The 24,223-nt window shown below is 43.4% G+C and overlaps 1 long non-coding RNA gene across 3 annotated transcripts in view; it reads right to left on the bottom strand.

The window, feature by feature from the left end:
- LOC309617786 overlaps positions 1-23,789 on the bottom strand; it is a 53,679-nt gene extending 29,890 nt beyond the window's left edge. For all 3 annotated transcript variants that reach the window (XR_014238132.1, XR_014238133.1, XR_014238134.1), the window contains exons 1-2: positions 21,977-23,789; positions 20,548-20,733 (exon numbers count right to left, since the gene is read on the bottom strand). This is a non-coding gene — a long non-coding RNA (uncharacterized lncRNA). The remainder of the gene's footprint in view (positions 1-20,547; positions 20,734-21,976) is intronic.
- Positions 23,790-24,223: the final 434 nt, after the last annotated feature.

Raw genomic sequence — 24,223 nt, 5'->3', positions numbered from 1 at the left:
CCTTTGCTTTATCTGAAAAACATCTCTGGCCCCTCATTCTGTTGCATCCTTTCCATCCAGTGTTTCAAGCCAGCGTGCTCACGGGCTGCTCACAAGAGGCTGGCCGCAGGTGTCCTGGACACTGTCCTACAGGGACACGTTTGCTCGAGTGCCACTGGACACTGGCACACGAGGCCACACAAACACAGCCTCGGCTTTCTCCACACCAAGGGAACAAGCAGTCCCTTCTCGGAGGAGGTTACATCCTTAGGACTGGCATTTGGTGACAGACAGGCAGTCTTCATTACATGGAAACCCAACTCCTGTCACCTGCAGGGGTGACACAACATTCCATTCCAGACTGTCGACACGGGCCAGGACAATCCACAATTGTTTCCTATGAAACACAGTGACTCCCAGCAACAAATAACCCCTTAACCTAATTCAAAGGATCTGTCTGTGTGGGACTTTTTGGCCCAAACCTCAGGGTCAAGGGGGCTTCACATTTTAAATGTTCTCCAATGGCAATTCTTTTGCCAAGAGAGATGAAGGGAGCGTGTCACAAATATTGATCCTAATTCAACCTTTGGACACTTAATATTAATCAAATCTAAAAGCGGAGAGATGGTCCCAAAAAGGAGGCACCTCGTGAAAGCGCTACAGAACCTGGCTTTTCATTAGGGGGTAAAAAAAAAAAAGTGTATCCATTGCCAAGTAGGAATAAAAACTCTCCATGCTTCTCATTTTAATCTTTGAATCACCTTTGTGGAAAGCATGGAATTTTTAGCATTTCAGGGGGTCTGGTATGTCTCATATTTTTGAGCCTATGGCATACAGGAAAAAAAGAGAGACACTCTCTAGAGGAAATTGGACCTCCCTGAAACTGGCCCTGAACTGACCCTGTCATCACATTATCCATTTTCAGACCCAGAACTCAATGTTGCAAGATCCCTGGAAGCAAAATTCTATTAACCAAGTGCTGTTACAGCCAAAATCTCCTTCTGCCTAAAAGATGTCTCCACCTTAGTCAATGCCCCCCGCAAAGGGACATAATCTGAAGCCTCAGAATTTTATATAGAAAAGCTATATGGTCATTTAAGAGTCTCTTGGGATTTGTTAGAATGTGATTCTCTCCCTAACAGTTGGCATTCAAATCACGGCTCCAGCTACACATAATCGCAACTGGAATTAAGTAGTCAGTTTCCTGATTTGGAAATTGTATAATTGCCAAGACTTTACTGGGCCTTTTCCAACATGAAAGTATAAGACAAGAGTACATTCTATGATATTCACATGCAAAAGAATGAAACTGAACCCCTACCTCATACCATATACAAAAATTAACTCAAAATGGATCCAAAAAGTAAATGTAAGAGTGAAAACTATAAAACTCTTTAAAAGGAACATAGACGCACTTCTTAGTGACCTTGAATTAGGCAACAGTTTCTTAGATATTACACCAAAACACAAGCAAACAAGGAAAAATGGATAAATTGGACTTCAAAATTAAAAATATGTGTGTGTCAAAAGACACTATCAAGAAAGGAAAAAGATAACCCACAGAGTAGGAGAAAATTTTTGCAAATCAAACACGGCCAGGATCAGTACACAAAACATATATTTATAAAATCTTGCACTCAACTTAAAAAGATAAATAACTCAATTTAAAAATAGGAAAAGATTTGAATAGACATTTCTCTAAAGATAAGCAGATGGCCTATAAGCACATAAAAAGATGCTCAATGTTATTAGGTATTAGGGAAATGCAAATCAAAACCACAAGGAGACACCACTTTATACCCACTAGGACGTCTGCAATTAAAAAGGAAAAAAAAAGAGGAAAGAAAAACACAAAATAACAAGTGTTGGTGATGAGGTGGAGATACTGGAACCCTCCTACATTCCTGGTCAGAACGCAAAATGGTTTAGCGTCGTGGGAGTTTGTTATTTCCTCAAAAATGTTACACATAGAGCTACCGTAGGACTCAGTAATTCCACTCCCAGGAGTAGAGATTTGAAAATGTATGTTCAAACAAAACCTCGAACACAAATGTGCATAACAGCATTATTTATAATAGCCAAAAAGTGGGAAAAAGCAAATGTCCATCAACTGGATAAACTCTTTTTATTTATTGAGAACCTGTTTTGTGTTAGGTACTGTGCTAAAGTGTAATATTTAATTTAATCTTCACAATTACCCTATCCTATAGACCACCCTATTGTATGAGTTTGCTGTTTTGTATTCATAATGAGGACATCCAAGCTTGGGAAGCCTAGGTGACTTACCAGAGGCCACTGGCTATTGAGCATCAGAGGTGGGACCAGAAGTAAAGCAGTCTGGTCCCAGGGTCCATGTAATAACCTCCATGCTTTACCATCTCGTAAAGTCCTGAGTGTGCTCCGTGGGTCCAACTGCATGTCACTGTCTTCTAGAGTAAAAGATCAGGCAAGATCATGGTCAAGTAACTGATGCTGATTAGGAAAGACTCAGGGACCAGGCTGCCCAATTTTGAGGGGGGGCACCTGGAAGCTCCTCTTTATTAAGTGGAGTGTTAAGTTCGAGATTAGACTCAGCCCAGTAGGGTTCCTGGCATAGAGCCCCCAACCGTGGCTTAGGAGCAGGGAGACCTGGGTCCAGCACTGTGTGAATGCTCAAGAAAAAAACCTTTCGTATCAGCAGATGGGCAGAACTGGGCTCTGGTCCTGGAGGGGTCAGGGACTGAGTCTATGGTCTCGGGACTAGGACACGGTAGGCAGGGGTGAAGACCAGGGAAACTGAGAGATCCCCCCCTAAATAGACTAAGTCTCCCAAAGTGCACTGCTCCAGCTGCCTCTTCTTCCTGTAAGACAGATCACAGGACTACGAGATCCTGCCTGGTGGGATCCCTCAAGGGAGAAGCTGAGTAAAACAATAGAGTTTGCCATAGCAAAGGTGATGCAGACTGGAACGGAAACTCCACGTTTCCCTTGGCATGACTCTGGGCCAGGTGCGTGAGTTAAAAATGTCATGAGTGTTGGGGAGTGTGGGATCCCCGGGGCTTGGAGCTTGGGTGGTCACAGCCCCACCTTCTGCAGAGGGACCAAAGCAGAGTTTCTGAGGTGGAAGGAACACTTCCCTCAGCTCAGGTGGCTTTCCCCAAAGAGGTAGCTTCCTCGACTATGTTGGCCAAACTTAAAGGATAGAGCCTCCATGGCTGGGCGAGAACTCCATGAATGCTTTAGGTATCTAAGGCACTAAAAATCTTCAGAGAGTGGGCAAGGCTTATACTGACCTTTATGATTATTGTTGTAATAGAGAATCCTGAGGCCTCATTTAATGTCTGCATCTCAGACACAGATTACAGGAAGGAAAGAGACATTTTTAGCCTCTTTCATTTTTGCTGAAGAATTTTGCAAATAGCATATGTCTAAGAATGAAGAAGTCAAGATTGGAAACCAATGTATGCACAGCAAAGAAACCATAAACAAAATGAACAGACACCCTATATAATGGGAGAAAATATTTGCAAATGATGCCACCGACAAGGGAATAATTTCCAAAATATACAAACAGCTCATACAGCTCAATATCAAAAAACAAACAACCCAATCAAAAAATGGGCAGAAGAGCTAAATAGACATTTCTCCAAAGAAGACATACAGATCACCAACAGGCACATGAAAAACTGCTCAACATCGTTAATTATTAGAGAAATGCAAATCAAAACTACGAGGTACCACCTCAAGCCAGATGGAACAGCCATCATTGAAAAGTCTATAAATAACAAATGCTGGAGAGGGTGTGGAGAAAAGGGAACCCTCCTACACTGTTGGTGGGAACGTAAATTGGTGCAGCCACTACAGAAAACAGTATGGAGGTTCCTCAAAAAACTAAAAACAGAGTTGCCATATGATCCAGCAATCCCACTCCTGGGCATATATCCAGAAAAGATGAAAACTCTAATTCGAAAAGATACATACACCCTAATGTTCATAGCAGCACTATTTACAATAGCTAAGATATGGAAGCAACCTAAGTGTCCATCAACGGATGAGTGGATGAAGAAGATGTGGTACATACACACAATGGAATATTACTCAGCCATAAAAAAGAATGAAATAATGCCATTTGCAGCAACATGGATGGACCTAGGGATTGTCATACTGCGTGAAGTAAGTCAGAATGAGAAAGATAAATACCATATGCTATCACTTACATGTAGAATCTTTAAAAAAATGATACAAATGAACTTATTTACAAAACAGAAACAGACTCACAGACTTAGAAAACAAACTTATGGTTACCATATGGGAAAGAGGGGGTAGGGATAAATTAGGAATTTGGGCTTAACCTACACACACTACAATATATAAAATAGATCATCAACAAGGACCTACTGTATAGCACAGGGAACTATAGTCAATATCTTGTAATAACCTATAATGGAAAAGAATCTGAAAAAGAATATGTATATATAACTGAATCACTTTGCTGTACACCTGAAACTAACATAACTTTGTAAATCAACTATACTTCAATTAAAATAAAATTAAAAGCAAAAAAAGATTGGAAAACAATGGGTTAAACAATGTTATATTGGCTTCTTGACAGTACATTATAAATCTCCCAGAAGGGCACATAACAGACAAGTCTTTTGTGGAGAATCTAACTTGATAAAGTTCCATGTAACACATTTGTAGGAAACATTAGTTAAGTTGAAAAGAATTTCACCTACATTAAAAGACTTCTATTGAAAAGAATACCATCATCATCAGTATCAATTTCTCTTAAAGTCTTTACTTTTTCGGCTCCTTTCAGCCTAAAATGGAAAAACTCCTCTAGGGACTGATTACCTTCAATCATGATAAAAAATTTTCCCTGGTGTAATTAAATCACTTTAAGCCACGCTTTCTTCTTCTTCATCGGTAGAAACAGAGTAAAACACGTCAACGCTTTCCTGTATTTGAAACAGGCTCTATAGCCTTTTCCACCCACATGATTTTTTCCAGCAAACAAAAACAAACACATGGCTTTCATGCATCTAACTAAGGCAAGGAGAAACCCAACTAATTCACTGCATGTGTAATACAAGTAATATGTTGAGACTGCACACATGTCAGTGATATAAGTAGATGGAACAATAGAAAAAGTGCCAAAATTAGGATCAAGGAAAGTAGTGTAACTTGAAGAGAGAAGAATTTGCTGAGCTTATAAATAGGATTTTAAACTAAAGTACATTATCTGAGCACATCGTAGACTCTTAATAAATAAAATAAATAAAGAAGGAATGACCAACTGCATACATTAAGGAATAAACTGCCAGGGAGACTTGCATTCCACACAAGTCAGCAGTAGGACTTCTTTAAAAAGCATATATGATGGAGTTTCTTGGTAATGGTAGCAGCAGCATTTTTAGGAGGACAGAGAAATTTTACATGCATTTTTTCATTTGTTTGCTCAACCATCCAGTAAAGGAGGAAAAGAAGGTATAATTATTCCCATGTGGTTGATTCATTATTTTACCAATTAAACAGCTACCCGGTGCCGGGACCTGAGTGAGCCCTAGGGGTTCAGTAGTGAACAGAGCAGCCCTGGCTTCTGTCCTCACAGAGCACTGTCTAATGCGGACGGCAGACGCCCAGCAAATGAGGAACAGCACGCCTCAGAACGGTTACAACGGGTACAAAAGAGGCCTACACATCAGGAAACCGAACCCCAAAGGGATTAACTGGTTTAATGGGTCAAATGATAGCTGGTTTGGTTGTGGGAATGTAACCCAGAGCCCATATCCTCTTACCCTGGACAGAACCCTAGGCTGATCAAGGAACGCAATCACACCCACTGTTCTCTAGCCTGGTCGCACCATTGTGGGCACCTTTTTTAAAGAGGAACTTTGACAAAAGTTGACCTTAAGAGAGAGTCAACAGGATAGAGGTCGCAAGCCATGTCTCTTAGGGAACAGTTAGAACGCTGGGTCTGTTTAGCCTTAAGAAAGGCCAGGACGCGCTCTTAGCACTCAAATATTTGAAGAGTTATCATGGGGAAGAATGGGGAGCCGAAGACCACAAGATGGACCCAGGCGCCCTGTAAGGCACGTGTGTCTGTCCACGTTCAAAGGCAGACGCTCAGATGGCAGAGCGAGAAGACAGGACCCCTGAGGGGTCACTACGTGCGCTTTGAGAGACGCAAGAGCGTGGTAGTTCAGGGTATGAAGTCGTTCAGGCAGACTCAGTTGTGAGTAAGTCCCCTGCCATGACCACCTCCACTTACTAGCTTTGTTTCCTTGGACAAGTTACTTAATCTTTCTGGGTGTCAGCTCCCTTCCCTGCAACGGGAGATGCTAACGGCATCTGTCTCAGGTGCTAGCTGTGGGGTTCAGTAAGGTAAGCCGTATATACCACCTGTTTCATTCAGTGCCGGGCACATGAAGCCATGGGTAAATACCAATTAAATAACTGAATATTCATTTAATAAGTGGACTGAGAATGAGAGAAGTACTCAATAGGCAGTCCTAGGAGTAGTAGTCATGGCAACAGCCCAACTAAGACAACAACCTCACCAGTGGGTCCAAGGGTGAACCGGAAACATGAGTGAATGTACTACCCACCTTCGTGAGGTCTGCAAATAGATGGAGTTTCTACCGTTGACTAAAGAGATCGATTGCTGTGCTGGGTAAAGCTTGGACAAAATGTTCTCAAAACTCCTTTCCAATTCTTAAATTCCATGGGAATAAGAATTGTCAAATGGTCTGATAGTAGAAGCCAGGAAGTTTCTATTCCTTCAGGGCAGCAAGAAAGGTCATGGAACTGGAATCATGAAGCTCTTTCTAGAAGAGGAATGAAAAGTTTCTTCTCCCCATCTGTACCCCAACTTGTTCTTTACAACATAAAAATGCTATGTTTCTGTACCTTTCTCTAAAAGAGCATGGGAAATTGTCTTTAAAATTCCTAGAACGTACATATGAGGTTTCTTTTGTCTGCTTTTTTCCCCAAGCCCTCCCAAAGAAACATCCAAGGAGAGCAAGAATCTTCAGGATATGAATTATGGCCTTTTACAATATTTGGTCTTCTTCCAGTTCTGCTTTGGATCTTTGACCTCAATGTGAACAACAGAAACGCCTTGCTTCTACTGAAATGAGGAAATTGGCTTTCGGATTGTGCCATCTTCTGGTCAAATGTGGACACCAACATGGCAGATGCCTTACTTGCTTTTAGCGTGGCACCGAGTCCGTGCCATCAGGGTAGCAGGATAGGAAAGGTCCATCTCCCCAGAATTTACACGGGGCCTCTTGGGAGGGGGCAGCTTGAACTACATTCACATTAAACCATGGGACAGTATCAAAAGTTCAATGTTTATTTATTTGGAAGCCCCTCTTTCCACTGAAGAGCAATTACTCATTACGCTCTCATGTAGGTTTACCCTCGGGAAAGGGGGCTTGAATCAGGGCCTTTCTAAAAAGCTCTCAGCTGCCAGCATCAACAGATGTATAAGCCACTTGGTTTTTAGTTGTCTGAACACACTTAAAACTACTTCTGTGACTCTGATGAACAGAGATTGAGAGAAGGAGGGAGAGAGAACCAGGATCTCAAATCCCCCATCTATTTATTATGCCCGAAGGTTCACCGAGGCTACATGTGAAGGAGTCACTGGAGAGAAACCCCGTTGCTTATCAACACAGGCTTTGGGTCCAAGCCCCTGCGTGGACCACTTTCTACATATAAGCCCCCAGGACTCCATTTGTGCCTCTGCCCTGAGCCCAAAAGACAGAACGTGGAACGACCTCCCTGACTCACATCTTTTGTTTTAATAAATTTATTTATTTTGTTTATTTAGTTTTGGTTGCGCTGGGTCTTCGTTGCTGCGCGCAGGCTTTCTCTAGTTGCGGCGAGTGGGGGCTACTCTTCGTTGTGGTGTGCGGGCTTCTCTTGTTGCAGAGCACGGGCTCTAGGCGTGCGGGCTTCAGTAGTTATGGCACATGGGCCCAGTAGTTGTGGCTCGCGGGCTCCAGAGCGCAGGCTCAGTAGTTGTGGCATACGGGCCTAGTTGCTCCGCAGCATGTGGGATCTTCCCGGACCAGGGCTCGAACCCATGTCCCCTGCATTGGCAGGTGGATTCTTAGCCCCTGCGCCACCAGGGAAGCCCTCACATCTTAATCTAAGCCAAAATCTGGGTGAAAAGAGGCAAGAAAAAATGAACCCAGGTTCAAGAGTCACCAAAATAACAAACTTTCTTCCTGGAGCTCAAAAAAATCTAGATGAAACCATCCATTCCAGCCTTCCCAGCGTGGAACAGAGCAGGAAGAAGGCAGGTCTACACAGGAGGGAGACAGGCCCACGCCCGCCACGTAAGCTTCGCGGAAGACCAGACTCTTCAGGAGCTGAGCCTGAGACTCTTGAGTCCTAAGACGCCGTATGAAGGGCTCCAGTCCTTGAGCAGCAGCCTCAAGGTAGCTCTGGATGCTGGGATGCCCTGAAAACTCCTTCTGTTCTGCGTCCCTCTGGATAAAAGAGTAAAGGAGAACAGGACCCCTGAATGTCCTTCATTCTTAAGGGACCAGCAGCCTTCACCAGAACAATATTCACCAGCACTTTTGGAATCTGAAATAGGTTGGACTTGTCACGCACACTTACAGCTGCTGCTGAAACGTGATGTCTTTCAGATAACTGAAACATCCCATCTGGCGGTTTCCATTCTAGACACAGAAAGCTGATATGAAAGACACGCTTCCAGGGACTTCCCTGGTGGCGCAGTGGTTAAGAATCCGCCTGCCAATGCAGGGGACACGGGTTCGATCCCTGGTCTGGGAAGATCCCACATGCCGCGGAGCAACTAAGCCCGTGCGCCACGACTACTGAAGCCCGCGCACCTAGAGCCCATGCTCCACAACAAGAGAAGCCACCACAATGAGAAGTCACCGCAATGAGAAGCCCGCGCACTGCAACGAAGAGTAGCCCCTGCTCGCCGCAACTAGAGAAAGCCTGCACGCAGCAACGAAGACCCAGCGCAGCCAAAAAAAAAAAAAAAAAAATTATATAAAAAAGAAAGAAAGACACGCTTCCAAACATGACTAGGACTTTTTGCGAAAAACATCAATATTTCAAATGACGACGGGAAAATAGCAGTATGAATTAGTTATTCTAGATGAAACACATCAGTTTAGTTTTTAAACTAAAAATAGAGTTGCCATATGATCCTGCAATGCCACTCCTGGGCATATGTCTGGAGAAAACTATAATTGGAAAAGATACGTGCATCCCAATATTTATTGCAGCACTATTTACAATAGCCAAGACATGGAAGCAACCTAAATGTCCATTGACCAATGAATGGATAAAGAAAGTGTGGTACATATACACAATGGAATATTACTCAGCCATAAAAAAGAATTAAATAATACCATTTACAGCAACATGGATGGACCTAGAGGTTATCATGCTAAGTGAAGTAAGTCAGAAAGAGAAGGACAAATACCATATGATATCACTTATATGTAGAATCTAAAATATGATACAAATGAACTTATTTACAAAACAGAAACAGACTCACAGACGTAGAGAACAGACTTGTGGGTGCCAAGGGGGAGGGGGGATGGGGGAGGGAAGGAGTGGGAGTTTGGGGTTAGCAGATGCAAACTATTATATAGAGGATGGATAAACAACAAGGTCCTACTGTAGAGCACAGGGAACTATATTCAATATCCTGTGATAAACCATAATGGAAAAGAAAATGAAAAAGAATGTGTATATGTATAACTGAGTCACTTTGCTGTACAGTAGAAATGAGCACAACATTGTAAATCAACTCTACTTCAATAAAATAAATACATTCTTAAATTTTTTTAAAAAATAAAATAACTACAAGATTTAAAGGAAACAAAAAAATAGATGTTTTTAAAAGGAGCATGACATCAAGACACATTCATACATAAGCTTAAATATGTACCTGATTTGTCACAAGGTAAATCCTTGAACTATTTGCTGTTTAACAAAATTTTATATGAAAACCTCATTTTGAGCTGTTTTTTGCAGGAATAGACAGCTACCGGGAGAACTTGGTCTTAAGGTACAGACTGAAATAATACAGCCTTTCCCAAAGTATGTTCCTTGGGACACCAGTCCTTCAAGACGCCTGGCAAAAAAGGTGTCTGTACTCCAACAAGTTGGGGAAATACTCTGTTTCGTATTTGCCTTCTAGGAGAGGTAAAATGCATATGAGCTTATGAAGGATCTGAGACATTTGGAAGTAAATTAAAATTTCAGCAGATTCAATTTGCTTCACATCAAAATTTTCAAACTTCATGGGCCAAAGAATATTTACGGAGAGGACCATCTAACAAGGAATCCTCAGGAACTAGCGTTCTAAAGAACACAACACAGAAAACGTTGCTCATAAAGAAGCAGGTATGTGAGGGTTTTGTTGCTGTCGATGATAATTTCCCAGAACCAGGAGAGATGGGCCTTAACACGGACCCAGTGCATGGTTGCTATGTGACAACGTAAACAACCCCATGACTTGAGAGCAGAGAGGGGAGACTGAATCAGTAAGTCCTTGAGTTGCTGAGGACCCATCTTTACCATCCTACTAAGCTTTGCCCATAATCAGTATCTGAGTTCCAGGAAATGAGAGCACAATTGTAGTTATGACAACAACAAAATCCGCTTCCCCATAAACCATTTAGGAAGTGAATCAACCCACTGGTATCGGAAGAGCTGTATCCTAACCTGAGTATTGTAATATTCTGTCTCCACTAGACCTGGTAGAATTCTTGCTGTATCGATCACTCTTCCCCCCAGAATTGGATCTTTATTTCTTCTCTGTACGATGAGAATGCATGGGCTGGGGTGGCTTTTAAAGGCTCTTTCAGCCTTAAAAATTCGTAGCACAAACAGTAAAAAAGAAATTCATCATGTTCTCCTGTTTGATGCCTTCCTAGAACTTTAAATTTGAAAAGAACTACTTTGTATGTTTTCCATACTAAACATAACTACTTTAAATATTTCTCGGTCACTGTTGTGGGATATTGCGCTTCCCGGTTTGGAAGAGAGCAAAAGGGAGAATTATGTGCCGTAATCATCGTCTGGGGATTTGCAGATGGGTTTCTCTGGCTGAATTCTGTGGAGGGTTAAGCAAATCTTGGAGAAATGCAATTTGCTTTGCCCTCAAGAGTAGTGAATTATAAACTAGCTACATTTCCCTTTCCACTTGACCTTCATCTTCCACAGAGAATTCTTCTGCAAGGATTTGGTTCCCTTTTTTTGCTACTTTAAGCAAAAAAAAAAAGGGGGGGTGGATTAAGCACCATGCCCCAGAAACCTACTCTCCCCCTTCTGGGTTTTTTAAGCACTTACAATTCCACTAAAAGTCATCACAGACCCCTGTCATATGCTGTTGGGAGCGAAGATACCATCTCCTCTCTCCTGAGCAGCTCAGTCTAAAGTGTCATCTAGGGACTTCCCTGGTGGTCCAGTGGGTAAGAATCCATGCTCCCAATGCAGGGGGCCCGGGTTCGATCCCTGGTCAGGGAACTAGATCCCACATGCCGCAACTAAGAGTTTGCGTGTGGTAACTAAGACCCGGGGCAACCAAATAAATAAATAAATATTAAAGTGTCGTCTACCAGATGCAAGTGCCCATTTCCATTACAAGTCAGAGAGAAATTTCACTTCAGGTTTCACGCAAGGATGCTGGACCTGGTCTTGCCAATCCGTTTCCACTCTGCTATGGGAAAACCTATCTGCAATCAAGGAGATGTCCATGGTTGCTTCTGCCCATGCTGACCAAAAGGGCAGGTGATTTCTGGTCATAAATTGCTACTAGCCTGCAGTGTGACAAAGTCAGAAATTTGAGGGGTGGAAGTGAAAAGGTGAGGTTGAAATTCAATGACCTTATCTTGGACTCCCTACAAAGAAGACCCATTGCCACCTGCAACTCAGTAAGCCTTGTCATGTTGTGTATTTAAGGTACTTTTAGACTTTCCCAAAGAAGTTTCTGCCAGTCTGATCGCATCCCCACCTGTGTCCAGGAACTTGGGCAACTCCAAATATTTTAAAGGGCAGATACGCTCATTTAACCTATGATAACTTTGCTGGCCTTTTTCTTCATCTAGCTATGACTACAGTGAAGAGAAAAGTCTCAGAGGACTTAGACCCAGGGTGTTTGGAGTGCTTAGAAGTACTGTTTGCTTTTCTCTTTAGGATTCTGAAAAAAAAACACCCAGGATCTGAAAGTTGAAGGGGTGCTCTAGAACAACGTTCCCCCAAGTAAATTTTCCACTTTATTCCCCCTAAAATGTCTACTCTCCAAGAGCTCCAAAAGGCTCCATCTCAGCTACCAGGCTCTAAGTACTGGGACCACCAGAGTTCCTTCTCAAGAAGGTCTTCTCCTTCAGACTTGAAATCTAACCCTTTTCTGGCTTCAGGTATGAGGCAGGCATCCCACAGAGGGCGAGAGAATTCTCATCCAGGAATGGGCCAGCACACTTCTTTACCGGAAATGGAGATTGTGGTAGTTGCTTGGCCTTGTGAGAATTTGAATTCCCAACTCTCACTATGAAAATCCCGCTGCTGCTTCCTACAGGTTACTCTCTTTTCTCACCACACCCCTGCTCTCACACCGTCTCCATCTTTTCTTAATGTGCCACCCTCAACTCTAGCCCAGGGAAGCTAAAGAAACAAATTCTAGCAATACTCAAGTGTATCACGGATGGTTTCTCCTTTCCAGCGGACATTTGTGGTCAATACAGAACCCTAAGATTTTCCTAGTTTCTGCCCTCCTTAGATGTAGCTACTTTGCCTAATTAACACGTGTGAAATGTTGAAAACATTTTAGGCAAGGAGAAATACTGGGGGCAAATGAATCTCGGAGTTTAATAGGTGATCATTTCCAAGCAAAGAACATCTTTTTTAAAGGAAGTACTCATCCTTTTCTTCTTTGACATTGAGGTTAATACAGCCAGTGGGCAATCTTGTTTCTACCATTTCATTCAATCCTCAAACAGTCTTGTAAGGAAACCAACGTATGCGTTTAAGGAACTTGCCCAGGGCCTCCTGGCCCGGCAGTTGCGAAGGACAATGAACCAACATAGGTCCGTGTGACTCCAAGTCCATGCTTTCCTCAGTTTCACTCCACCTCCCAAACAGGTCACTACACAGGGCCCCGTGTGAGGCATCATGCGAACGGCAGCAGCTGTGTTTTCGCAGTCCTGCTCCTAAGTTAGGTCATATAATTTGCAGTTGATAAAAATAGCCCTACAACAAGTTGTTTTACCTCTACTCTCCTTCAAGCCATTGATATAACCCCTTTCAAATTAATCTTACTACAGCATAAGTCTGTGCTTCCCACAAGCCATCAGATTAAGGCCAAACCACTTGACCTCAAAGCATGAAGCCCTCTACATCCTGGCATAACCTTATCATTCCTGGCATTGCTTTGCAAACCCCCCACTAAGGCAAATGGGAATATTCTCATTCCCTAAGCATGTGGTTATGCCCTTTCCAGCTTTGAGCAAATGCCCTATACTGACAGAAGTAGCCTCTTCTTTTCCCTCTTCCCAATGTTCACAGCAGCACTATTTACAGTAGCCAAGACATGGAAACAACCTAAATGCCCATTGACAGGTGAATGGATAAAGAAGAGGTGGTACATATATACAATGGAATACTACTCAGCCATAAAAAAGAACGAAGTAATGCCATTTGCAGCAACATGGATGCAACTAGAGATGATCATACAGAGTGAAGTAAGTCAGAAAGAGAAAGACAAACACCAAATGATATCACTTTTATGTGGAATCTAAAATATGATACAAATGAACCTATCTACAAAACAGAAACAGTCTCACAGACACAGAGGACAGACTCGTGGTTGCCAAGGGGGAGGGAGTGGGGAGGGATGGATTGGGAGTTTGGGGGTTAGCAGATGCAAACTATTATATATAGAATGGATAAACAACAAGGTCCTACTGTGTAGCACAGGGAACTATATTCAACATCCTGTGATAAACCGTAATGGAAAAGAATATAAAAAAGAATGTATATTTATGTATAACTGAATCACTTTGTTGTCCAGCAGAAAGTAACACAGCATTGTAAATCAACTCTACTTCAATAAAATTTTTTAAAAAAAAGAATGACTTCAAATGCCAAGGGTCCACCCTTGTGATTCCCAGGATCCTGGAGTCAGACTCCATTCACCCCAGCTCTGCCACTTCCTAGCTGGGTGACCTTGGGCAAGTCACTTAACCTCTCTGTGTTTCATTGTCCTCAACTATAACATAAGCATAATATAAATACCTTCCTCAAAGAGTTGATGTGAGAATTAAGTTAATATGATACTTAAAACAGTATCTGACACGTAGTAAATGCTCTCTAAATTTAACTGTTATCAAAAGTTTCATCATCATCAAAAAAAAGTTTCACCATCTGTATCATCATCATCATCACTTCTTGCTCAAAATTTCTTTAGATCTTTTAGTACCTCAGTATATTTGCTGAAAATATATCTATTATATTGTGTGGAGTTTTCTTTAAATATTTTATGTTTTTGTCCTATCTCTCGTAGCAAATGTTGTATCTGTTTTTCTATAACCTACAGAAGTTCAAACAGAATAAGCCAGGCTAAGACAGAATCTACTAAGAGAACCATTTTCTTGGTTTCTCCCACTATGGGCAGCAGAAGCTTGACTCAAATGATACTATAAACTCTTTTATTGAGCTGACATTTCTCAGCACATATTTCGTGCTGGGAACTGTGCTAAAGACCCTACTTATACCTTCTTATTCAATGCCTACAATAACCTTATGAGTTATTATACCTATACCCATTTTATAGATAGGAGAACTGAGTCTTAGGGAAGTAGGCTGCAGTTAGACAAAAAAGCATCACTGACAATTAAGGCACCTACGTAAGTTCCCTTGCAGTTATAGGCACGAATAATACCATTGACGCTGACAGGCCATCCTTGAGTTCTCCCGTGAACTACTGAGCCTCCTCATTAGCGACTAGTGAGACCCCCTTCCCCGAGAACCTCTGTTCTAGAATCTTCTTTTCCTTATGTTGCCTCTCCTTATAGTCATTCCCTTGCTAATTTTATCTAAGCTCATAGTTTGAAATGTCATCGATATACTGACATCTCCCCAACTTTTATCTCCAAATCAGGCCTTTTCTCCCAAACTCCAGACATAGATAGCAAACTGCCTTCTCAAGATCTCAGAATCACATGTAAAAAGCTAAACTTCTGAGTTTGCTCCCTCGAACTTGCTCCAGACACACTCTTGCCCATTTCCACTAAAGGAAGTTCCATCCTTCAGGATCTTTGTCTCAAAATCTTTGGAATCGCACTCAGCTCTGCTTTTTCTCTCATCCCCCATATTCAGTGTTTCAGAGACACAGGTGGCTTCACCTCCGAGATGCATCTAGAATCTGAGCACTTCCCACCATCGTCCTGGTCTGAGACACCACCATCTCTTACTTGAACTGCTGTGATCCTGACTGGTCTCCCTGAGTCCATCCTCTCCCCTCCCCCAACCAGTTCTCATCTCATCACAAGTTCCAGGTCAAATCCTGCTACTCCCCTTCGACGGCTCCCCATCTCCCTCGGGATAAAAGCCAAAGTTCCCCTTACAATGGTCTATAAACCCTATACAGTCAGCCCCTAATACCTCCTTGGCCTTAAACCCTACAAATTTCTCCCCACCCCTAATCACTCAGTTCCTCCATTCCAGCCTCCCTGATGTCACATCAGACACTGTCTTACCTCAGGGCCTTTGCACACGCTGTTCTCTGCGCCTGGAAAACTCTTCCCCTGAAGGTCGCATGGTTTGTCATCTCACCTCCTCAGGTCTTTGCCCAAATGCCGGCTTCTTAAAGAGTCCTGCCCTGTCCACCCTACTGAGCATTGCAAACTCATCCCTCCCCGTGACCTGTGCTATATTCCCCATAGACCTCATCACCTTGTCACACAATAATTTTCTTACTTATAACACTCACTGTTGGCCTCCGCCTGCTATAACACAAGTTCCATGAGGGCAGGGATTTTTTTCTTTTCTATTAGCTGGTAAGTCCTCAACACAAAGAACAGAACCTGACATGAGGCAGGTGCTCACTTAATACTGAATGAATAAATTAGTAGAGCTGAGATTCAATCCGGGCCTTCTGAGTTCTTACGAAGGCACTATGGTCCCTTCAACCAGAGGAGAGCTACACAGCCCCTCTGATGCAAGCTTAGGCTAGAAATGAATATCCAGTAGCTAATATTCCTGGGGACCACCATCACCCATCCACTGACTGTCTTTGCTGAGAACATCACAACTTACTGATGTCTTGCCCAGGATGACCTGTTTCATATTGGGGTAGTATTCCGTAGAGAATGTAAACAGGCAAACATTTGTTTGCTTCATGGTAACATGAGCAGAGTCAGAGGCTGGAGAGAAGGCAAGAGGCCAGACAGGGACAAGTCACCGGGACAGGCCAGCCTGCTAGAAGCCCCTCGAAAGAGCACTTCAAATGTGGGTTTGGCTTGATTCAGCCTGTTCTTTGCTGCCGAGAACCGGCTCAGGGATCTGATCAGTTTTTGTATTAGGATAATCCAAGTCGCAAGAGCGGCCATCATTAACCGGGAGCCCCAAACTGATGATGGAAATCAAAATGGCAATTTCGAATTTAAGATTTCCAATGAGTGCTGAGCCTTCCAAGGGCCTCGGGTAATCAGCCTCGGAACTGCCTTCAAGCAGGGGCTGCAGTACTCACGTACCACTCGGGGTGGCGCTCTTGTTCTACTCGAAAGAGCCACGCTTCCCTGTGGCAGGCCAGGCCTCACGGGCTTTTCAAGGCAGACTGCCCGACAGCCCAATGACTCAGCACCGGGAGGGCGGAAGCATACCCTTTGGACACGGGATACTGCTGCACGCCCAATGATGTACACGAGCTTGCTATCACCACCAACACAAAAAATTACTTTTGGATGTGTCCTGTCTTGGCAGCCCCACGTCTTTGGTAGGATTTAGGGGGCTCCAAGCAGATAACCACTTGGGCACTCCCATGAAACCCCGAGGCTAATAGAAAAGGACGGTGCCGTGTTGGTTGAAGGTTGGCTGGGCCATTTTGTCTTGTTTCTGGCTGCAACAGGAGACAGGCCGCCGGCTCATTGTGCTAGGTTTTCTTTCTTCTCCAGTTTTCAGGGCTGTCTTTGGGGGAGGTAAGCCACTAGAGCCCCAGGGCGCGGCAGGCGGGCCTGCTTGCCTGTCGGGGCACACGGGGTGTGACTCACCCTGACGCCAGGACGTCAGCTGCCCGCAGTTCTGGCGGAACAGGCTCTGTGCCCGCCGGGCAAACCCCTCAGTTAATCCTGCTGGTGGCCAGGACCATATCCTGTCATTAGCCCATGTACCTGACCACAGGGCTCCAAACATTTTAACAGCACGGGCTTGTTTAATCCTTGTAATCTTTCGTAAGTCTGTTATGCCCTTATTTTTCAAACTTCTGCTTTGTGTATGGGGGAACAACCAGATAGGCCGAGTGACCCTGCAAAGGTCATCCGGGGATTCAGAATTAGAATCATGGACCCTTGACCTTCAATCAGGGGTGCTGACTTTTCTAAATCTCTGCCACAAAGAACCTCTTTCTTCCCCCCCCCCCCCCCCCCCGCCGACTCCATCCTCACCCACATCCCCCGCCAATAATCCTATCCTTGTATATAAGGCATTGGTTTGGTTCTTTTCTAGAGTATACACATTCACACAAGTACACAAATCCATGTCTGTTTCTGCAGCTCTAAGCCATGTGCCAATGATATTCTGTTACTGGTATAACCCAAAAGTAAGGAGAAGTATCACCTACCTTTTACATTGAAACCTGATTTTTTTTTTTTTTTTTTTTTTGAAATATACACACAGTCTCCCTCTTAGAGATACACAATTCAGGATAGCAGATGAAAAGTCCTGAGAAACCATGTAGAAAAGAAATGGTTTAACTCATTTAACCATATATTTTCCAAACTTCCTTAAACATAGATGACTTTTCCCCACAGTACCCCTCTGTTGACATCATTGCGATCATATTCCTTGAAATACCCTTTTGGAAAAGCTGTATAAAATTATAGTCTCTTCATAGCCTAGGGTTGGGTGTGTAGGCAATGACCTCCACTCATAGTCTACTTTGCTATGCCGGGGAATTCCAGAGTTCACAGAATTAGTCTTCTTAGAGACAGTGAGATTTTTGTGGTGTCCCCAGCATCCTGATGGTTGACAAAAGCCAAGTACCATGGCAGTTTTCCAAGCTTGAGATTATGGAGCAGAAAGTAGATCAAATGCCACTCTCTCCTCCTTCTGATGGGCCCCATCCCATCCCTTCCAAAGCACCAGACATCTCCACTCAAGGCCACCCTGAGCTCCCTCCTGCTGCCCCGCTGTTGGAATCAGTGGGGACCTCCCATTTCCAGCCCTTTGGAAGTGTGTCCTTCAGTCCCTTGAAAGCTGGATTACCAGGATAGTCCTAAAACACCACTCAGTTCTTCATCTCTCTCCAAAACAAAGCCATAACCCCGAGGCAGTAATTCTTTTCTCTACAATGATAAAAGCTCCCACTTTCTTCTAGGAACATACATCTCAGCCTTTTTATTTGTCCAGAAGAGCGGGAAGCTTTGCCCCATTGCTGAAGTCCCTACACCACCCCTGGTAGCCTTTCATAGTCGGAGGAGCTAAGAAAAAGCACATACTTAGTCTGAAGTCTTTGGGGGCACAAAGACTTTACAGCAATGACCCTATGTGCCGCCATTTGTTGTTGAATGTAATGTTAGTTTTCCAACTCTGTAGAAGTGTCCTGGATCATCTCCAAGAAAAATATACTGACTTAGAAGGAATTAAAATGCCGGGTTAGCGTGATCACCCCATCCCGGGCCGTTCTCTCTAGCTTCTTCCTGAGCTTTGGGACCAACGACAAGATTTGTCTTCACTTTGTGGCTCTTGCAGACATTGGTATCAGGATAATCATCTTAGTTCTTCTTTAAACAATTACAAGCGTTAAGCTAAGAAGGGCAAGGGAACCTGATAGAATCAGCCCTTTTCTGTGGATCAGATATATTCTTTTAAGAACCAACCAATCCCCCAAACTCACACACACCCCCAACGGAAAAAAAAAAACAAACCATATCACTTACAGGACTAGTAACTTCTACGTCTAGAGACATTCAGGATAACTGCCTGAGTGTGACACCTCATTAATCAGATTAATTCCCTCAGTATTGCATTGATGGCTGGCAATGCTGTTCCTTTACATATTTAAGTCAAGCCTTGCAAAGGGTACATTCCTGTTTTAACAAGTACTTTTAAGCTGCGGTTATATATCATCACCCAAACTCATACCAGGCACCGTGTCAGGTGTTTGTGACCAAAGAAAGTTGATAATTTATGGCAAATGGATGGACAGAGGGACAATGTTTCTAACTTCAACATCTTGCCAGGAAGGAGGGTAGGAAGGACGGAAGGAAGGAAGGAAGGAGGGTGTTTTTTGTTTGTTTTTTAAAACATCTTTATTGGAGTATAATTGCTTTGCAATGGTGTGTTAGTTTCTGCTGTATAACAAAGTGAATCAGCTCTACATATACATATATCCCCATAGCCCCTCCCTCTTGCGTCTCCCTCCCACCCTCCCTATCTCACCCCTCTAGGTAGTCACAAAGCACTGAGCTGATCTCCCTGTGCTATTTGGCTGCTTCCCACTAGCTATCTATTTTACATTCGGTAGTGTATATATGTCCATGCCACTCTCTCACTTCGTCCCAGCTTCCCCTTCCCCCTCCCCATGTCCTCAAGTCCATTCTCTACATCTGCGTCTTTATTCCTGTCCTGTCCCTAGGTTCTTCAGAACCTTTCTTTTTTTTTTTTTTTTTTTAGATTCCATATATATGTGTTAGCATACGGTATTTGTTTTTCTCTTTCTGACTTACTTCACTCTGTAGGACAGACTCTAGGTCCATCCACCTCACTACAGATAACTCAATTTCGTTTCTTTTTATGGCTGAGTAATATTCCATTGTATATATGTGCCACATCTTCTTTACCCACTCATCTGCCGATGGGCACTTAGGTTGCTTCCTTGTCCTGGCTATTGTAAATTGAGCTGCAGTGAACATTGGGGTACTTGACTCTTTTTGAATTATGGTTTTCTCAGGGTATATGCCCAGTAGTGGGATTGCTGGGTCATATGGTGGTTCTATTTTTAGTTTTTAAGGAACTGGAAGGAGGGTTTTTAACTGAATTAAATTAGATTCCACTCTTGAAAGAGGTTAGTGATTTTTGTTTGTTTGGAAGAATGTAAGACGACCACATCTCCTAACTTGTAAGTCTAGCTATTAGAAACTGTCTCATAGGGACTTCCCTGGTGGTCCAGTGGTTGAGAATTCGCCTTCCAATGCAGGGGGTGCGGGTTCAGTCCTGGTTGGGGAGCTGAGATCCCACATGCCTCGCGGCCAAAACACCAAAACATAAAACAGAAGCAATATTGTAACAAATTCAGTGAAAAGTTTAAAAATGGTCTACATTAAAAAAAAAAAAAATTAAAGAAAAAAAGAAAAACTGTCACATTGAACTTACCAGTTCAGTCGATTCAGCTGACAAACATTTATTGGTTATCAACGGCGGGCCAGCAGCCAGGCGCAGGGATACTAAATTCTAATAAGACGTGGACCCTCTCTTTCGGGAACTTAGAATCAAGGACACCCAACAAAGATGTAGCTGCTGCTCTTGAAGAAATATCTTCGTCTAATGTTTCTCTGAGTCCTGTTAAAAGTCACAAGTTCTTAGCTTCATGGTTAAAGAGTACAGCTTCTAAGGTCAGAGGGTCTTATTCAAGACCCAGTTCTAACAGCCACTATGGAGAACAGTATGGAGGTTCCTTAAAAAACTAAAAATAGAACCACCATATGACCCAGCATTCCCACTCCTGGGCATATATCCAGAGAAAACCATAATTCAAAAAGATACATGTACCCCAGTGTTCATTGCAGCTCTATTTACAATAGCCAGGACACGGAAGCAACCTAAATGTCCATTGACGGATGAGTGGATAAAGAAGATGTGGCATGTATATACAATGGACTATTACTCAGCCATAAAAAGAAACGAAATTGCGTTATTTGTAGTGAGGTGGATGGACCTAGAGTCTGTCCTACAGAGTGAAGTAAGTCAGAAAAAGAAAAATACTGTATGCTAACACCTATATATGGAATGTAAAAAAAATGGTACTAATGAACCTCGTGGCAGGGCAGGAATAATGAGGGAGACGTAGAGAACGGACTTGAGGACATGGGGAGGGGGAAGGGTAAGCTGGGACGAAGTGAGAGAGTGGCATGGACATATATACACTACCAAATGTAAAACAGCTAGTGGGAAGCAGCCGCATAGCACAGGGAGATCAGCTCGGTGCTTTGTGGCCACCTAGAGGGGTGAGATAGGGAGGGTGGGAGGGAGACGCAAGAGGGAGGGGCTATGGGGATATATGTATATGTATAGCTGATTCACTTTGTTGTACAGCAGAAACCTACACAACATTGTGAAGCAATTATACTCCAATAAAGATGTATTAGAGAAAAAAAGACCCAGTTCTACTAGCTGTGTAAACACGAGCAAATTATTTAACCTCTTTCGGTTTTGGTTTCCTGACCCACAAAATGGAAGTGATCCTAGCCCCTGTCTCTAACTTGTCGCAGGATTAAATGAGACAATGCACCCAAAATACTCTGTGCAATACCTAACAGAGAGTAAGCTCTCAATAGAAAGTAGCAACTACTCTCATCTCCTCCTCCTCCCACCCCAGGACATGAAAAAGCACAGCCACTTTCTTAGCTTTGTCTACATCTCCAGGCTCTTACTGTGAAGCCACTTCCCTATCCAGAACATGCAAGAAAACCAGATCCCTTAATTCTCTGCCAGCCTCCATGGTAATCATGACATTGACCAAAAGACAAAAACTACAAAAGGACTATTGGAAGGGTAAGATCAAGGTCTGATCCATCCCAGATACCTTTAAAAGGCCGGTTGTCCATCCACATATCCTTGTGTTACTGTGCTTTACTCTCCAAGGGGAGAGCTGAGCTTCTCTGGGAGGGACGGGTGGCCCTGGACAGCTTGGTCAGTCACCCAGCAGCCCTTCTCCAAGGACATTGCACAGACATTCTGGGAATCACCATCTATGAAATTCAAGGGCAGATTCTCAGCTATTCCAGGGATGCAGTGAGAGGGCTTTGCTTTCACCGGCTCTGGCTGTCCATGGAATATGCCTGGTGTTCTTCCCGCAGTGAAGAGAGAGTAAGATGTTTTCTTTTGGCTGTTTTCCCTTAACAGAGAAAACCCTGCAACTCCCTCTTTTAGGGTGTGGTGCCTTAGCGCATCACCTGGAGACACATAGCTATTTATACAAACAGCAGCAAACCCTGGACAGAGCTCGTGCCAGGATTCCCAGGCTCATCGCTCATCACCCTGATTCACCCTCCTAACACCAGTACAGTCGGACAGTTGATTGGCACTTGGCTCCAGGGCAGACGAGATCCCGGTTCCATTTCTTCACCGTGTTCTATACCCAAATGCCCTTAAAGAGAAGTAAAAAGGTCTGAAAATGAAATCAAGCCAATAGGACGTTTTGAAGACAGCGAAGGGTACAGGATCGAAGAATCACAACTAACTGATAAAGATTTTTTTAAAGAAACCTCCATAATTGTTTATCATTGATCAAGTTTTTGCTGTGCTCTAGGTACTCTGCTAAGCACCTTACATGGATTTTCTCATCACATCCTCTCAGAAGCTCTTTGAGAGCGTGCAGTGATCAGCCCCAATTAAAACTATGACAAGGCCAAGGCTTTAGTGGGGTTTAGCAGCTTACACAAGGGCATATAGTAAGTTTTTGGACTCTTTTCATTTCTTAAAACACACACACACACACACACAAAACAAAAAACAACAACAAAAACTATATCTGGGTAAAGTCAAGTTTTAGCAACCTTGAAGAGAAGAAAAAAAAAAAAACCCATAATCTCTACATTTCTTGGATTGCCTTTGCAGTAGAAGGGTGTTACGGGCTGGTTGAAAGAGTACGATCTCAATGCCTTTAGGTGTTTCTGGCTGAACCATTTTCCTTTGCAACCAGCTATTTCTGAAGCCTGGATTGATGTCATCAACCAATTCTGAAAGTCAACACATCATCTACATGGTTTTACAGTGGTTCCTCTTCCCACCTCCCAGGCTGGTACAATCTTCTGCCAGAACAGAGGAGGAACGGGGGTCTGAACAGCCACAGAACAGAAAAACTCGGCCACCTTCCCTTCCTCCTAAATGGACTTAAGCCACCCTCACGACGTGACCTTGTTTTCTTATTTGAGGTGTAGACACAGTTCCTTCCTGGCAACCAGAGCCCTCAAAGTCTTGCTGATTCCAAAATAGAGTCATGCTATCATCACAGGTTACATTCACATAGGCTTCTCCTCAAGTTAAACCCTCTACACTTGCATTCCTCTGCTCAAGATCACTTACTGGGCTTAAGAGGTAAGTATCCCCGAGGTTACGTACTGCGTGGGCAAACGAAAATGATGATGGAGAACATACTAGTGTCACGGGAAAGAATCTGCCGTGTCCTGCCTCAGAAAATAGAAACACACTGTTGAAAGAGATTGCTCAGTTAATGAACTTAGCAATTAAGAAAAAAAAAATCCTAGAGGCTACTTAGAAATGCAGCCTTTAAACTCACTGACTAGTGAGATGCAGCCTGTAGGGGCTCAGTTTTGACAGCAAAGGGGCCTGGGTTCTAGTTCCAGATGTGCCACCCACTGAGAGGGTATCATTAGAAGTTATATATCGCAGGGCTGTAGAGAATAAAGTCCCGTGGAACACGTTGGGTGAATGTGGCATTTTGCTTTCATTGTTGTAATTATTGGTTTGAACTGTCATGACTTCCCTTGTTATCAGGTGTACACATCGCTCTCTCTCAACTGATGGTCTCACTTTGTATTTCTCTAAATAGAAACACGCCAACTAGCGCTAGTTCATCTTTCCAGTTGTCTACCACCAGGTCCCCCTAACACTATCCTTGTCACCTCAGGCCCATTCTCCGATCAATAACTAGAATGGGTCTTCCAAGTCCTAAGTCAGATCACGTTCTCTCCCGCTCGAATACAACAGAGGACCCCCTTCACTCTTAGCGTAAAAGCCAGGCTCCTTCTCTTGACCTACAAGGGTCCCCGGGATCTCCCCCAGCTCTGACCCCTTCTTCTCCAGCTGT

The sequence above is a fragment of the Balaenoptera borealis genome (assembly GCF_965194805.1).
Source record: "Balaenoptera borealis genome assembly, chromosome: 20".
NCBI lineage: Eukaryota > Metazoa > Chordata > Mammalia > Artiodactyla > Balaenopteridae > Balaenoptera > Balaenoptera borealis.
The sequence above is the reverse complement of the archived record's forward strand: the minus strand, read 5'-3'. Positions and strand labels throughout refer to the sequence as shown.